Source organism: Pelodiscus sinensis, chromosome 5 (assembly GCF_052426305.1).
Source record: "Pelodiscus sinensis isolate ZL-2025 chromosome 5, ASM5242630v1, whole genome shotgun sequence".
Taxonomy (NCBI): domain Eukaryota; kingdom Metazoa; phylum Chordata; order Testudines; family Trionychidae; genus Pelodiscus; species Pelodiscus sinensis.
In genome coordinates this window covers 66,826,240-66,841,945 of record NC_143056.1, presented here as the reverse complement: position 1 = coordinate 66,841,945, position 15,706 = coordinate 66,826,240, and the positions used below count along the sequence as shown (strand labels likewise).

General features: G+C 43.5%; 1 protein-coding gene across 5 annotated transcripts in view; it reads right to left on the bottom strand.

The window, feature by feature from the left end:
• Positions 1–11,865, bottom strand: part of NUMB (NUMB endocytic adaptor protein) — a 130,706-nt gene extending 118,841 nt beyond the window's left edge. For 3 of the 5 annotated variants that reach the window (XM_006128599.5, XM_006128597.5, XM_075927270.2), the window contains exon 1: positions 11,734–11,864. The gene's annotated coding sequence lies outside the window, so the exon portion shown is untranslated. Of the gene's footprint in view, positions 1–11,733 lie in introns of all 5 variants that reach the window. The other 2 variants (XM_075927268.2, XM_075927269.2) reach the window with 2 other exon arrangements.
• Between the last annotated feature and the right edge of the window lie 3,841 nt (positions 11,866–15,706).

The window sequence follows — 15,706 nt, the reverse complement described above, 5'->3', positions numbered from 1 at the left end:
GGAAAAAGACAAATGTAGTGCACATCTTTTAAAAAGGGAAGGAGGACAATCCAGGGAACTACAGACCACTCAGCCTTACCTCAGTCCCTGGAAAAATCCATGGAGGGGATCCTCAAGGAATCAATTTTGAAGCACTTGGAAGAGGGGAAGTGATCAGGAATAGTCAACATAGATTCACTAAGACCAAGTCATGCCTGACCAGTATGATTAGCTTCTATGATGAGGTAACTGGCTCTGTGAATATGGGAAAGTCAGCGGATGTGATATACCTTGACTTTAGCAAAGCTTTTGATACGGTCTCCCACAATATTCTTACCAAGAAGTGAAGGGAGTATGGATTGGATAAATGGACTGTAAGATGGATAGAAAGCTGGCCAGACTGTTGGGCCCAACAGGTAGTGATCAACGGCTCAATGTCAGGTTGGCAGTCGGTTTCTAGTGGAGTGCCCTAAGGATTGGTTCTAGGACCAGTTTTGTTCAATATCTTTATTAATAGTGATAGAAATGTAGCCGTGTTAGTCTGGGGTAGTTGAAGCAAAATGCAGGACAATGTAGCACTTTAAAGACTAACAAGATGGTTTATTAGATGATGAGCTTTCGTGGGCCAGACCCACTTCCTCAGATCAAATAGTGGAAGAAAGTAGTCACAACCATATATACCAAAGGATACAATTTTAAAAAAAATGAACAAATATGAAAAGGACAAATCACATTGCAGAACAGAAGGGGGATGCGGGGGGGTGGGAAGGGGGAGGAAGGAAGGTAAGTGTCTGTGAATTGCTGATATTAAAGGTAGGGAGAGTGGGATGTTTGTGAGTTAATGGTATTACAGGTGATAATTGGGGAAACTGTCTTGGTAATGGGTGAGAAAGTTCAAAGACTTGTTAAGTCCTTGTTGGTAAGTGTCGAATTTTAACATGAATGACAGTTCAGAGGATTCCCTTTCAAGTGCAGATGTAAAAGGTCTTTGTAGCAGAATGCAGGTGGCTAAGTCATTTAGAGAGTGTCCTTTCTGGTTAAAGTGGCAAGAAACTGTTTTCTCTTTGTGATCTTGTCTGATATCTGTTTTGTGGGCATTAATCCTTTGGCGAAGTGTCTGAGATGTTTGTCCAATGTACATAGCAGACGGACACTTTCGGCACATGATAGCGTAGATTATATTTCTGGATGCGCAGGAATATGTGTTCTTGATCTTATAACTCACTTGGTTAGGTCCAATAATGGTATCAGCAGAATGAATATGTGGACAAAGCTGGCAACGGGGTTTGTTGCAAGGGAAGGTACCAGGGTATTAGTGTGGTATGTCCTGTGGTGGTTGGTAAGAATCATCTTGAGGTTAGGTGGTTGTCTATAGGGACTATGGGTCTGTCTCCCAGAGCCTCTTTGAGTATTACAACCTGGACATTGTAATCAAACCAGCTGACAAAGGGGGTGCTGTGGTCATTATGAATAAGGCCGACTATAACCAGGAGGCAACCAGACAACTCTCGAACACCACATTTTACAAACCTCTCCCCTCTGATCCCACCTTGGACTACCAAAAGAAACTACACTGTCTCCTTAAAAGCCTCCCCACAGCTACTCGGGAACAAATCCTCACAGAATCACCTTCTGACCCCCGACCAGGATTGTTCTATCTACTTCCCAAGATCCATAAACCTGGGCACCCCGGACGTCCCATCATCTCTGGTATTGGCACGCTCACTACTGGTCTATCCAGCTATGTAGACACTCTTCTCAAACCCTTCGTAACCAATACCCCCAGCTATCTCCGAGACACTACTGACTTCCTAAGGAAACTACAAAACATCGATAACCTCCCCAATAATACCATCCTTGCCACCATGGATGTAGAAGCTCTATATACCAACATCCCACATGAAGACGGTTTACAAGCAATTAGAAACACTATCCCAGAGGACACTACTGCCAACCAGATAGCAGACCTATGTAACTTTGTTCTCACCCACAATTATTTCCGGTTTGAGAACAACTTATACCTCCAGATCAGCAGCACAGCCATGGGTACACGCATGGCCCCACAGTATGCTAACATCTTTATGGCTGACCTAGAACAACGTTTCCTCAACTCCCGTCCCCTTTCACCCCTCCTCTACCTACGGTACATCGATGACATCTTTATGATCTGGACACATGGCCAAGAAACACTGGAGATATTCCACAGAGATTTCAACAACCTACACCCCACCATCAACCTCAGCCTGGACCATTCTACACGAGAGATCCACTTCCTGGACACCACCGTAAAAATCAACAATGGAAAATTAGACACCACTCTCTACAGAAAACCCACTGACTCATACAGTTACCTACATGATCCAGCTCCCATCCAGAACACACCACACGATCCATCGTCTATAGCCAAGCCCTTCGATACAACCGCATCTGCTCTAACCCCACTGACAGAGACCAGAAGCTTCAGGATCTCTACCAAGCATTTATAAATCTCAACTACCCACCCAGAGAAACAAAAAAGCAAATTGAAAGAGCCAGACGAATACCTAGAAACCATCTACTTCAAGACAGACCCAAGAAAACCAACAATAGAACACCACTTGTCATCACCTACAACCCCCAACTTAAACCTGTCCAACACATTATCAATAAACTACAGCCTATACTGGAACAGGATACTAAACTCTGAGAGGCTCTGGGAGACAGACCCATAGCCTCCTATAGACAACCACCTAACCTCAAGATGATTCTTACCAACCACCACAGGACATACCACACTAATACCAACCCTGGTACCTTCCCTTGCAACAAACCCCGTTGCCAGCTTTGTCCACATATTCATTCTGCTGATACCATTATTGGACCTAACCAAGTGAGTTATAAGATCAAGAACACATATTCCTGCGCATCCAGAAATATAATCTTCGCTATCATGTGCCGAAAGTGTCCGTCTGCTATGTACATTGGACAAACATCTCAGACACTTCGCCAAAGGATTAATGCCCACAAAACAGATATCAGACAAGATCACAAAGAGAAAACAGTTTCTTGCCACTTTAACCAGAAAGGACACTCTCTAAATGACTTAGCCACCTGCATTCTGCTACAAAGACCTTTTACATCTGCACTTGAAAGGGAATCCTCTGAACTGTCATTCATGTTAAAATTCGACACTTACCAACAAGGACTTAACAAGTCTTTGAACTTTCTCACCCATTACCAAGACAGTTTCCCCAATTATCACCTGTAATACCATTAACTCACAAACATCCCACTCTCCCTACCTTTAATATCAGCAATTCACAGACACTTACCTTCCTTCCTCCCCCTTCCCACCCCCCCGCATCCCCCTTCTGTTCTGCAATGTGATTTGTCCTTTTCATATTTGTTCATTTTTTTAAATTGTATCCTTTGGTATATATGGTTGTGACTACTTTCTTCCACTATTTGATCTGAGGAAGTGGGTCTGGCCCACGAAAGCTCATCATCTAATAAACCATCTTGTTAGTCTTTAAAGTGTTACATTGTCCTGCATTTTGCTTCATCTTTATTAATGACCTGGATGAGGGGATGGTTTGCACCTTCAGCTATTTTGCAGATGACACTAAGCTAAGGGGAGAGGTAGATACTCTGGACCCTATCCCTGCCCTCCAGTGTGACCTAGACAGATTAGAGGATTGGGATGCAAGAAATCTGATGAGGTTCAACACGGACAAGTGTAGAGTCCTGCACTTGGGACGGAAGAATCCCAAGCATTGTTACAGGCTGGGGACCGACTGGCTAAGTTGCAGTTCTGCAGAAAAGGACCTGGGGATTACAGTGGATGAGAAGCTGGATGTGAGTCAACAGTGTGCCCTTGTAGCCAAGAAGGCTAATGGCATATTAGGTTGCATTAGGAGGAGCACTGGCAGCAAATCTAGAGAAGTGATTATTCCCCTTTATTTGGCTCTGGTGAGGCCACATCTGGAGGACTGTGTTCAGTTCTCCCCCCCCCCCCCCACTATAAAAAGGATGTGGACGCATTGGAGAGGATCCACCAGAGGGCGACCAAAATGATTAGGGGGCTGGAGCACATGACCTATGAGGAGAGACTGAGGGATTTGGGTTGTTTAATCTGCAGAAGAGAAGAATGAGGGGGGGATTTAATAGCAGCCTTCACCTTCCTGTAGAGAGGTTCCAAAGAACATGAAGACAGTAGTGATGGATGGCAGAGCAAGGAGCAATGGTCTCAAGTTACAGTGGGGGAGGTCTAGGTTGGATATTAGGAAAAAGTTATTTCACTAGGAGGGTGGTGAAGTACTGGAATGGGCTACCTAGGGAGTGGTGGAATCTCCATCCCTAGAGATTAAGTCTCGGCTTGACAAAGCCCTGGCTGGGTTGGTCTTGCCTTGGGAAGGGGGCTGGACTTGATGACCTCCTGAGGTCTCTTCCAGCTCTATGACCACCAGCACAGTAGGAAAAAAAATAAATTTCAATAAGTACTTAAACACTTGCTATAACAGTAAAAAGGCAATGCTGCAGTTAACTTCCTTCAAATCAGTATTTTTGATCCAGTCATGTACATTCTATTCATATACAGAGGCTCATGAGTTACACAAACAAAGCTCATAAATCATTAGTCATTACAGTACCCTATGGAATCCTGGTTTGGGTTCATTATTGGACTCTACACTCATCCCTCAATGTCTGATTGTCACCTGCATAACACAAAGACACAAGTTTCTGTATACGTTTTGATACAAGAAATAATCTAAACAGAATTCTAATCCAAAATGCTAGATCAAGATCATACTCCCATACTATACAAAGTAAATTCTCTCTAAAGTACTTAACCCTATAACATATTAAGCCTTACCGATGTTTAGTAAAGGCATTTGTCACATCTCACAAATGAAAAACCGATAACAGAACATCTAATTTGTCTTGCAAATTAGACAAAATGTGTCAACTCTAAAAAAGGAAACCTACATGTCTACCCTCATGTAATAACAAACCAAAGTTATTGTAGGCTAGTTGATCTAATTTTAACTAATTGAATAGTCAATAGGATTGCCATCAACTAGTGGATAGGGCACTTCTGTTTTGAAATATAGCAAGAGCCACCCAGCTGTTGCTACATTTCAAAGGCAAAAGTGCCCTGCTGTATTCTGCCTTTGAAATGTACAAGAGCCCTAGCAGGGAACTTTGTGCATTTCAAAGGTGGAATGCCACCAAAGACCCTCTGTCCCCTCCCACGGAGCTGGACCAGGGGAGAAATCGCTTTTTAAGCCAGCTCTCCTCAGCACCCTCAGAGTGAGGGGAGGGAGCAACTAGTCGACTAGTGTGTCGACTGATACATTTTTGCTTATCAATAGTCCACTAATCAATTAGTCACTTACATTCATAAGATATTGCCCATCAAACTAGTTCACAAAGATTTTAAATCAAAATTGAGTGTGCAAACCACATATCCAACCTCCTCCCCCTCACAAAAATACCTTGAGAAATACTCAACTCTACAGCCATAAAACTACAGAAATCAGTACAATTCTTTTTCCTTATACAACCATGACTGCTATATGAATCAGCTGATTTAGTGATTTTCCACAGAAAATAGATCAGCTCTAAGGAAAGAAGGGAAGGGGAGTGGAGTGTAGCAAAGAGTCAATATAGCAACCTGACCTCAGGAAATTGCTTCTTATTTGGCAAGCCACGTGCTTCACTTAAGTATTCCTAAGTATTCCAATGATACAGAGTTCCAAGATCAGAAGAGTCCAAAATAAAAGTTACAAAAACTAAACAATTAAGAGGGACTTTTCAATATCTTAAAGAAAAGTTACCATTATGAATACAATAGGTACAGAAGTAAAACATTAAAGTATTCTTGAGCTCATGTGTCTATTGCCAAACAAAAAAAGAGAACCAACTAATCAATTGTGCAATAAAAATGCTATTTTGTACCATTCCTCAGTAGAGGGAAGAGAGGAAGTTCATAAGCCTGTACACAAAATTATTCTTCTGAAATGGAAGAATGACTTTACAGACAGACTATCCTCACTGTGACCTAAGGTGAATAACTCAAAGAAATTCACTTAGCATCTAGGAGCATGTCTTCACTATGGGCTGGATCAACAGGCAGCAATGGATCAGATGCACTAAATTGACTACCAAGCCTTCTCCCGTCAACTCTAGTACTCCACCAAAACAAAAACAGTAAGTAGAGGTGCGGGGGGGAGGGGGTGCGTGGCGCCACGCTCAGTATAACCGTGAGGTTACCCTATGTGTACATTTTCAAATCCCTATCATCTATCATGGAAACAAAGCTAACTTGATCAACAAATATAGCACCTTTAAAAATGCTAAACTAATCTTTTTTTAAGAAGCATCATTTCTCTGCCACTACCCCCAATCTACATTTAATTTGCTTTGATCAGGGAAAGTTGTTGAGGTCAGAATTAGCTGGTGTGCTTCTGGCCCAGTCCATCAATATAGAATATCTGCTTGATTAGAAACCACAAGTGTCATAGATTTGCAGCTGGCACTGAAACCCAAGAAATCTGGATATTATACAAAAACCGCTCCATTTAACAGATTCTCTTGGCATACAGACCAATACAGATTGTGAGCAGAGAAGGGCTGTGTTTAGGACCTAACAAACCAAAAATCCCCAGTTTAATTCTTCAAGAAAAGGTATGCTAGCCAGAAATAGTTCTGAGAAGTTGTATATCTTTTTGTAGATAAGCAATTTTAAATCTGAGCCTAAAAAACTTCAGATTACCAGATGATATCAAGACTGTTGAATCTGGCCTTGAAGTTAGACCCAAAATAGTTTTCCAGGAATGTCCTAAATTCAATACTCCCAAACAGTAGTTCTCAATCTTTACAGATAACTGTACCCCTTTCAGGACACTGCTTTATCTTTCATACCCCAAGTTCCAATACTCTAATGATACTGAGTTTAGTTAAAAACTAGTTGCCTACAAAAAAAAAAAAAAAATCAGACATCAAAATACAGAAGCATCAACACGCCAACTGAAATTGATTAGTTTTTCATTTTTGCCATGAAAATAAATCAATTGGAATATAAATACTATACTTAACTTTTCAATGTATAGTATACAGAATAGTATAAACAAGTCACTGCATAAAATTTTAAAAACAGTTTCTTGCCATTTCAACCAGAAAGGACATTGTCTCAACGACTTACTCACCTGCATCCTGCTTCAAAGACCTTTCAAATCTGCACTTGAAAGGGAATCCTCTGAACTTTGGTTCTGAAATGTGATTTGTCCTTTTCATATGTGTTCATTTTTTTTAAATTGTATCCTTTGGTATATATGGTTGTGACTATTTTCTTCCACTATTTGATCTGAGAAAGTGGGTCTGGCCCACGAAAGCTCATCATCTAATAAACCATCTTGTTAGTCTTTAAAGTGCTACATAGTCCTGTATTTTGCTTCAGCTACACCAGACTAACACGGCTACATTTCTATCACATAAAATTTTAGTTTGTACTGACTTCACTAGTATTTCTTGCGTAGCCTGTTGCAAAATTAGGCAAGTATCTAGATAAACTGATGTACCCCTGAAGACCTCTGCATACTCCCAGTTGAGAACCACTGCTCTAGAGTAACTATGAAAGGGAATTTAAGTGGAGGTTGCAAATGCCACAATCAGTTGTTGGGGTAGAGCATTTGTCCTTCCCCCACAGGAACTGCTTCCTTAGACAATTTGAGTCTCAATGATCCATAATAATGGGCCTGAAGGCAAGATGGACTGGATGTAACTCATTGCCCAGAAACAGGTTTATGTAGACAAGATAACTCCAAGACATCAGAATTCTCCAGTGTGTTTGCATATTAAGGATAAAAGCTGACCAGCACATGAATACAAAAGAAAAAAGATGCAGAGCTTTTCCCAGATTGTTGACAGGTTTTCATGGACTTCAAGGTCTGCCAAACAAGGAGCACATCAAAGAATATGCTGTGAAATTCCTGTAAAGTTACAAGCTTCTTCAGATAGTATGAAATGCCAGACAACCTTTAGAAACTCCAAGTGTTAGCAGCTTATCAGAACAAACTCTGAATCAATTCAAGTACATAGGACTGTGTCTTCTGCTGAACACCAAAGAAAAATCAGAAGTTAAAACTGCTGTCTCTACTGCAACAAAAAGGACTGGTAGAAGTTTCAGCCCTTGAGTGGTACAGGATATACTGCAAAATTAGTTGGATTGGTCTTGTCTTCACCCAACATTAGCTAGCAAATTTTAAGATCTTATCAAAAGAAGCAATTACAGTTTTAATGTTAAAGTGTCACGGTAAACCCTAAAATTTACCTACATAAGCCAACACAAATACTGATTTTTCCTAGTGTGCACAGGGCTGTTGCATGTCAGGGGCAAAGGTAATGCCCAAGGACAATTTACAAAATGTAAATGGGTAGTACAGAATATTTTTAAAGGGGCAGGAGACTACATTAAGACTGTTTACATTAGGAAAGTACTGGTTTTCCAATACTGGAAATGAAATTAGAACTGTATGCAGGTTTCATGATCTTACATACCATTTACCAGTGTTGCCAAATCTTGTAGTTCTATCAAGACTCTGAATACTGATTCTTTTTAAAGCCCTAACTCCACAATGCAAGTGATTATACAAGTATTTCAGCTTTCGTTTAAAAAAAAATTCTAGCCCCAGAGTTATGAAGAACCTCCTAAAACATTACTTGAGAGAATCTTAAAGACTCAGAAACCAGAAGGCAAATCAACATTTGTCATTTCAGTTTTAGGATTTTTTAGGGACCAGATGAGTCACTTGAATGCCTGGAGTTGGCAACCACTGCCATAGTACCATGAAAAGCTTTTTATGACAATGGCAAAAAGATATTTGAAAGCTATTACTAGGAAACAATTACACAGTTTCTAGGTCAGAAACACCTTCTTTTACACAAATTTAACTTGGAAGGGATGAGAAAGAAAAATACAGAGTAAGGATCAAACTATCATGCTACCAAAAACAGAAACAACAAAAACGATGGACTTTGCAGGACAGGCTGGCGACCCAAATGCAAGAGAAACCAAAACTCTGGGTTTATAGTAAGAATGTTAAGGACTAGTCGAGTCAACTAGTTGCTTCTCTCCCCTCCCCACCCCGCCTCTATTAGATAGTGGCAGTAAAGGGTGGGGAAAGAGGGTGTACTTCAAGCAGCAACGGCACATGGAGACCAGGACCCCAGGCTCCATGCAGCACTGCCGCTTTGAAATGCCGCAGCAGCACCACATGGAGCTGACCCCAGACTCTGTGTGGTGCTGCTCCTTTGAAACACCACAGTGGTGTTTCAAAGGGGCAGAGCTGCACAGAACCCAGGATCAACTGTGTAGCGCTGCCCCTTTGAAACACCACTGAGGTGTTTCAAAAGGGGCAGCTCCGCCCTATCAACTAATTCAATAGTTGATGCAAAAATGCATTGACTCTTCAGTTAGTGAATTACACTGTACTTAATGTCCTTAGTTTGTAGTCAGGTGGCCAGCTTCTGCTGCAGTATCCAGAAAGCTATTTTTAGAGCCCCAGCTCAAATAGAGAAAGTTCATGGCTTGTCTCTGCTACCATGTCCACACTGAGCTAGACTGCTAAATATACCAAACAGAGCTAGTGAATGTCTGTGAACCCAGGCAAGAAGGCATACTCCCAGCAACAATATAGATATACAACAACAAGTTAGGGTTAGGTTGACCTAACTGCATCATATAATGATTGTGGATAATTTCACACCCAAGTGTTATAGCTAGGTCAGCTTAAGTTTTAGGTATCGACCAGGCCTCAGAAATAAAATAATGGGAAAAGTGTATTTTGTTCAGCAACTGCCAACATGAACAGGGTTGTGTGCTTGATGCTAAATACATTTCTTACCTAAATACTTGAAAACACATTCTTTGTAATGTGATCTTTGAGTTGTTACAGCATTGTGCTGCAAATCACAATTTTCAATGAGGCTTAAACCCACTATTTTATTCAATTATAGATTAATTAAGTTAATTGTAGGAAGAGATAAGCAAAACTGTTTAAGGATAATCAGCAAGGATGATTGATCTCACATCCTTAATTCAATTTATGTTTAAAATCTGTTCACATTTGATATTCAAATACTTTGAGAGTTTCCACAGAGAATAGCCAAAAAATGAAGAAATGGAAAATCTGTATTGATGAGTGGGAAAAGTAACAAAATGCTGATTTTCTCTGGTAAGTCTGTTAACCCATTTACGTTTACACTTTATTCTACAAGCATTACCCAGAGCAATGCTGTAGCTGTATTGTATGAACTTGCCCATAATCATCATAGACAGAGTTATAGTGGCAGACACATACAGATGGGAAGACCACCAAACATGTAAGCTAATATTTGTAATAATAAGATAGTTAAAAGTGACAACAATTTGCTACAGTGGATGCCTGAATCAGCCTTAGAAATCATAACACACATTAAACAGAAGAAATAGAACCAGAAGCCCCCTTACAAGTTTCATGAATGATCAGGTTACATAAATCTCAAGGGTTAGCAGAGTTTTAGAGGAGAGCTACAAAAATGTCAACCTTTGCTTTCCTTCAACACTGTTCACGTTCACTACCAATACCAATTCATTCTAAACCAAGCCTTCATTTAAATTAAATTTCCCAGACCTTACCTCAGGAAATGATGTTTATTTCAGAGTACTTAAAAAAAAAAAAACACAAAACATTGTGCACCTAATTCTCCTGCATTTTGCATGAAAAAAAGCCACTCTGTACTTGCCTCTGCACTATACTGCAGCCTATTACATGAACGTAAACAGGTAGTGGGGGGGGGGGGAATTAATTATGAGCTCAAGAACAATGCTCTCCCTAACAGGAGAACACACATTTTGAAATTAGTCAGTTTTACATTATCTCAGACAATTTTACAAAGCTCTCACTATAGGTGTTTAAAAGGTTCTCTCTCATATTTAACCCCGCATACACCTACCTCACTTCTTACATCCACAACCACAACACGAGGAAAGGGGAGGGCGAAAAATGAAGACCAACATAATCCTCTCCAGTCAAGTACTTGCCTTCTCTCTCCCACGTACTCTAGACCTCAAGAGTCCCAAGTCCAGAACCATTTCACGCATACACCACAAATGGATTGCAGGGCATAAAGCTTGCACCCTAAGAAGCGCCTCCCCCCACCCAGTAATCTTGTTGGAAAAGCCCCTTCACAAAGCCTAGAGGGGAGCAGAACCCAAGGCCTAGAAGAAAGCCAAGTCCCAGGCAACCCCAGGAGAGTGAATCAGGAAGTTGAAGCGCTCACAACTGGGTAACTCTCTAAGAAGATGGGCTTGGTGCCTACGGCTCGGCGTCCGTCTCCCAATCCCTCCACCCGTCCCGTCCCCAAGGGGCTCAACGCCCCCCTCCTTCCTGAGCACTCTCGTTCCCTCCCACCCCCCTTCCAGAGCCTCACCCCCCCCCCCCGAGGATCAAGGCGCCCCTGCTCTAGAACCCGAACCCTTCTGCCCCACCCCCCAGTTTCACAAACCAACCCCGTCGCTCTCCCTCGCGAGCTCAGCCTCCCCCAGCTACTCCGGCCAACCCGCCCCGGACTCCGGCCCTTGCCCCCCCCGGTCCCGGGGCGCTCCTGCCTCTTCGCAGCGCTCGGGGCCTCCCTCAGGCCGCCCCCCCGCGTCTCACCTCCCCCGCCTTTGAGGTCCGGCCCCCGCCCGCTTCCATCCCGGACCCCCCGTTTCTCAGGCCCTGCTGCTCTCACCTGCTGCCCGCAGCCGCCTCCCTTCAGCGCCGCCTCGCCTCGGCCGCCGGTCGCCACCAAGCAGCGCCGCCACCTCCTCCCGCCCCTAACAACAGCTCCCGCCCCTTTTCCCTCCGCCGCGCCCATCCTCACATCCCATTGGCCGTCCGCGTGACAAATACTGACTGTGATTGGGGGGTAAAAACGGCTGTCAGGATCTCGACCCCACCCTGCCCTCCGTTTTTTATTCACTTCAGCGGTTTGGAACACGCCCACTCCTCTTCGCCTTTCTGATTGGCTTAAGCTGTTGAGGCTGAGAGTTAGGATAGGCTGATAGGAATGCCAGCTGTTGCGATACGCCTGCCTCCCTCCTCTGCAGTAGAAGTCGATGTACTACGCTGAGTTCGGTTGCACAGTGTGGGAGGGCAGGGGGGAAGGAGCAGAGAGAAAAAAAGTACCTGGACAGAATTAACCCTGTGTGGGCTGAAGAGAATTCGCTGAAACAATTCCTCTATCCCCTTCGAGTTATGGATGCTCCTAGAGGTTTTATTTATGGTGATGTGCTTCTAGCCATTTTAATTGTGTCATTCCGGAGGGGTGGAGGTGGAGCTCTAGATAGGCTTCAATCATTCATTGTAGGCAAGGTGAAACTATTACCACATTAAGGGTTGCAAATGTAGGAACTGACATACTGATCCATTTCATCCAAAACAATTGGCCATGTTTCTCTAAATTTTCACACTGAAATGAAACACCTTTCCACCAAAAGGGGGCTTCAGATCTGGCATTTTAAATCTCACATGCTTTTGATACCAAAATAGTTATGTTGTCAAAATTGTGTAATAAAATACAATGTATGCTGTGCAAGAAATCTAAAATTAAACCCATCACTTGCATATTACGTTTCCCAGAAAATGGGTGGGAGGGGATCAGACTTTTGTTCCTTCCTCTACCACAGGCTTCCTGAATAACAGATTACATTAGTCTTGTCTTCATTTCCTTTTCTATAACATGGAAGTAATAAGACTTCTCTACCTCATAGGGGCATTATGAAATGTTTTGATAACACAATGACAAGTTCTATAGAATACAGAAACCATTAATCCAGAGGACAGATTTTGACCAGGCCTGTCTGGTCAAGCGGGAATACTACATATTCACTCCCGTGGTAGACTAATGCTTTTAATTCTGCATTTTCAAGACAGCGTTCTCTCTAGTTCCTCAACTAACTACTGTCCCTCTCTGAAATCTAGACTGAAAATTAAGCAGAAGTGATATGTGGAAATGTTTTGCATGACACACATATACACTTGGAAGGGGTATGACCAGAATATATTGTGCAGTAGCTAGTCTCACCAACTAAAATCCTTTAGGATGCTAATCCAGACAAAATATAAATCACAGCAGCCCAGAGTCTCTAACTACCCCAAAAATAGAAGTGCAAAAGGTACTTAAAGCACCTCTCCCACCCCTTTTTCCTGAAGCAACAGGGAATGAAGGCCACAAGGTCTCAAAATGAGCATCCAAAAATGAGAATTAAAATTAATGCTGTTTTATGAAAATTGTGTGCTAAATTGGTTGCTCGCTATCATACAGGAAGTCTGTCGAAGAACTGAGAAAACTGAGAACAGAACTCAGACTTCCTTGGCCCTCACTGTAGTGCCTTCTTCACCAGGGGCGGCCTGTGCCTATAGGCAAACTAGGCAGCCACCTAGGGCACCAAGTTGCATGGGGCACCAAATTCCAAACCCTGCCACTTCCATTTCCCCTTTCCTTTCCGGTGCCTTACCTAGAGCACATCTTCCGTGTGGCCAGAAGGGGGGTAAGTCCTGGGAGAGGCAGCGCTTGGGGGGGTTCCCCTGTGCCGCGGGGGGGGTCGGCCCCAGGGAAGGAGGAACGTGGGGAGGTTTCCCCTGGGCCACAGGAGGGGGGAAGTCGTCCCCGAGGAGGAGGAACGTGGGGGGGGGGTTCCCCTGTGCTGTGGGGGGGGGTCAGCCCTGGGGGAGGAGGAACGCGGGGGGGTTGCCCCGTGGGGGGGTCGGCCCAGGGGGAGGAGGAACACGGGGGTTTCCTCTGTGCCGCGGGAGGGGGGGTCATCCTGGGAGAGGCGCATGCCAGCTTCTCTCTGGGGGTGGGGATCTTGGGAGGAGGCGGGTGCAGGGGACTCTCTCCCCTGACTGGCACCCTGTTCCCTCTCCCTGGCCCCTAGCCCCTGAACTCCATCCCCCGGCCCCTGGCCCCAGAACTCCATCCCCAGCCCCTCGGCCACCAGCCCCAGAATTCCATCCTCAGCCCCCTGGCCCTTCGGTCACCAGCCACAGAACTCCATCCCCAGCCCTCTGGCTCCCAGCCCCAGAAGTCCAACTCCATCCCCAACCCCCTGGCTCCTCGGTCACCAGCCACAGAACTCCATCCCCAGCCTCCAGCCACAGAACTCCATCCCCAAGCCCTGGCCCCCAGCCCCCAACCCCCTCGGCCCCCAGCCACAGAACTCCATTCCCAGCCTCCCCTCCCCAGCACAGAACCAAAACCCTCAGTCGATATCTGCCCTTGGGGTTGGGGGAGGGGGAAGCACCGATTGCATGGTTCTCCTAGGGCGCCAGTTGCTGGCAGCTAGTCTAGGGCCGCCCCTGTTCTTCACAAAATCATTATTTCTTAAAATAGTAATACTGAAAAGAAGTCTAATATTTTCACTATCCTTTTGTTTATCACTCAGTATGGAAAGTGAAAACAAACTAGTTAGGTTCACTTCTTTTTACAGTCAGCTTCTAGTCACTTTCACAGTGCAATTCTGACACACTAACACAATAAAGCAATGGTTTGGATTCCAAGCATACGTGTTAACATATATTTTAAATGTTTCAGCTGAAATTTTTAAAAAGTAATTAAAACATATCTTTGATCTTAATTTTGTTTAAAAACCCCTCATTTTCTCAAAATATAAACCAATTCTGACTTGACACTTCACTCAAGTATGTTTAAGAAGGCTTTGGTTGAATTCCTCATCCTATTTACTGAAGCTAGACTCTGGACTCACTATCTCTGACACAGAGTTTGAGATTAAGAATTGACCTTTAACCCTGACTCCAAAGGAATATATTACCATTATGTCCAGGGGTGACTTTCACTTCTATAAGCAATGTCATGCTTACTAAATATAAACAACAAATATTGCTATCAGATGTAAAAAAAAAGTCCAAATATACACTACTGTTCTATTCAATGTATACATCTATCTATCTTGAATACAGTCCTTAGGTTTTAAATTAACTCACTGCTGCTTTTCTTGGTTCTGCTGGTGCCATCAGGTCCTGAATTGGGCTCCCCTAGGTAGTGTTTTATGTCAGAGATGGGGAAAAGAGGATGATGGAGGACGAAAGAAAGATGCCAATAAAGGAAGTATTTAATTGAACTGCTTTTTCATTCAGTGCAGTGATCTGAAAGCAAATTCCTGCAGCATGGAGCCAACTTTTATACAGAGGACTTCCACAGATGTGGCGGAAAGGAATCCACCCTCAAGTCCTCACGTTGGGAGCAAAGGTGGGAGGAGGAATGCTTATGCTTTCTAGGAGTAATCAATGACTGGTAGAGTCTGCTAAGCAGAAGATCTAAAAGCCCAAACATCCCTCATCCTGTCCCCCAAATCTCACTGCCCAGGAGAAATCCCTGCAGAACAGGATCCATGTGGCATGCGTGAGTATAGAGTAGGCACTCCTCATTCTTGCTCTTTTCTACCCAGTGGAAGTGCTTTGGTTCAATTTCATTCCAGGCAAGACCTTCCTTGGTAACAGAGGAGGAGGTAAGATTTGTTCTATGTTCCCAACCTTCTTAAAACCATTTTAACATATTGTACAAATTCCATATTCTCACCTCAGTTTTCAATTAGTGTTTTTTCAGGGATGGGATAAGGTAGTGTACTTGGCAGAGGTCTGGATTAAATGACCTCTTGAAGTCCTTCCCATCCCTGCAGTTTTATGACCCTGATTCTAAAGTG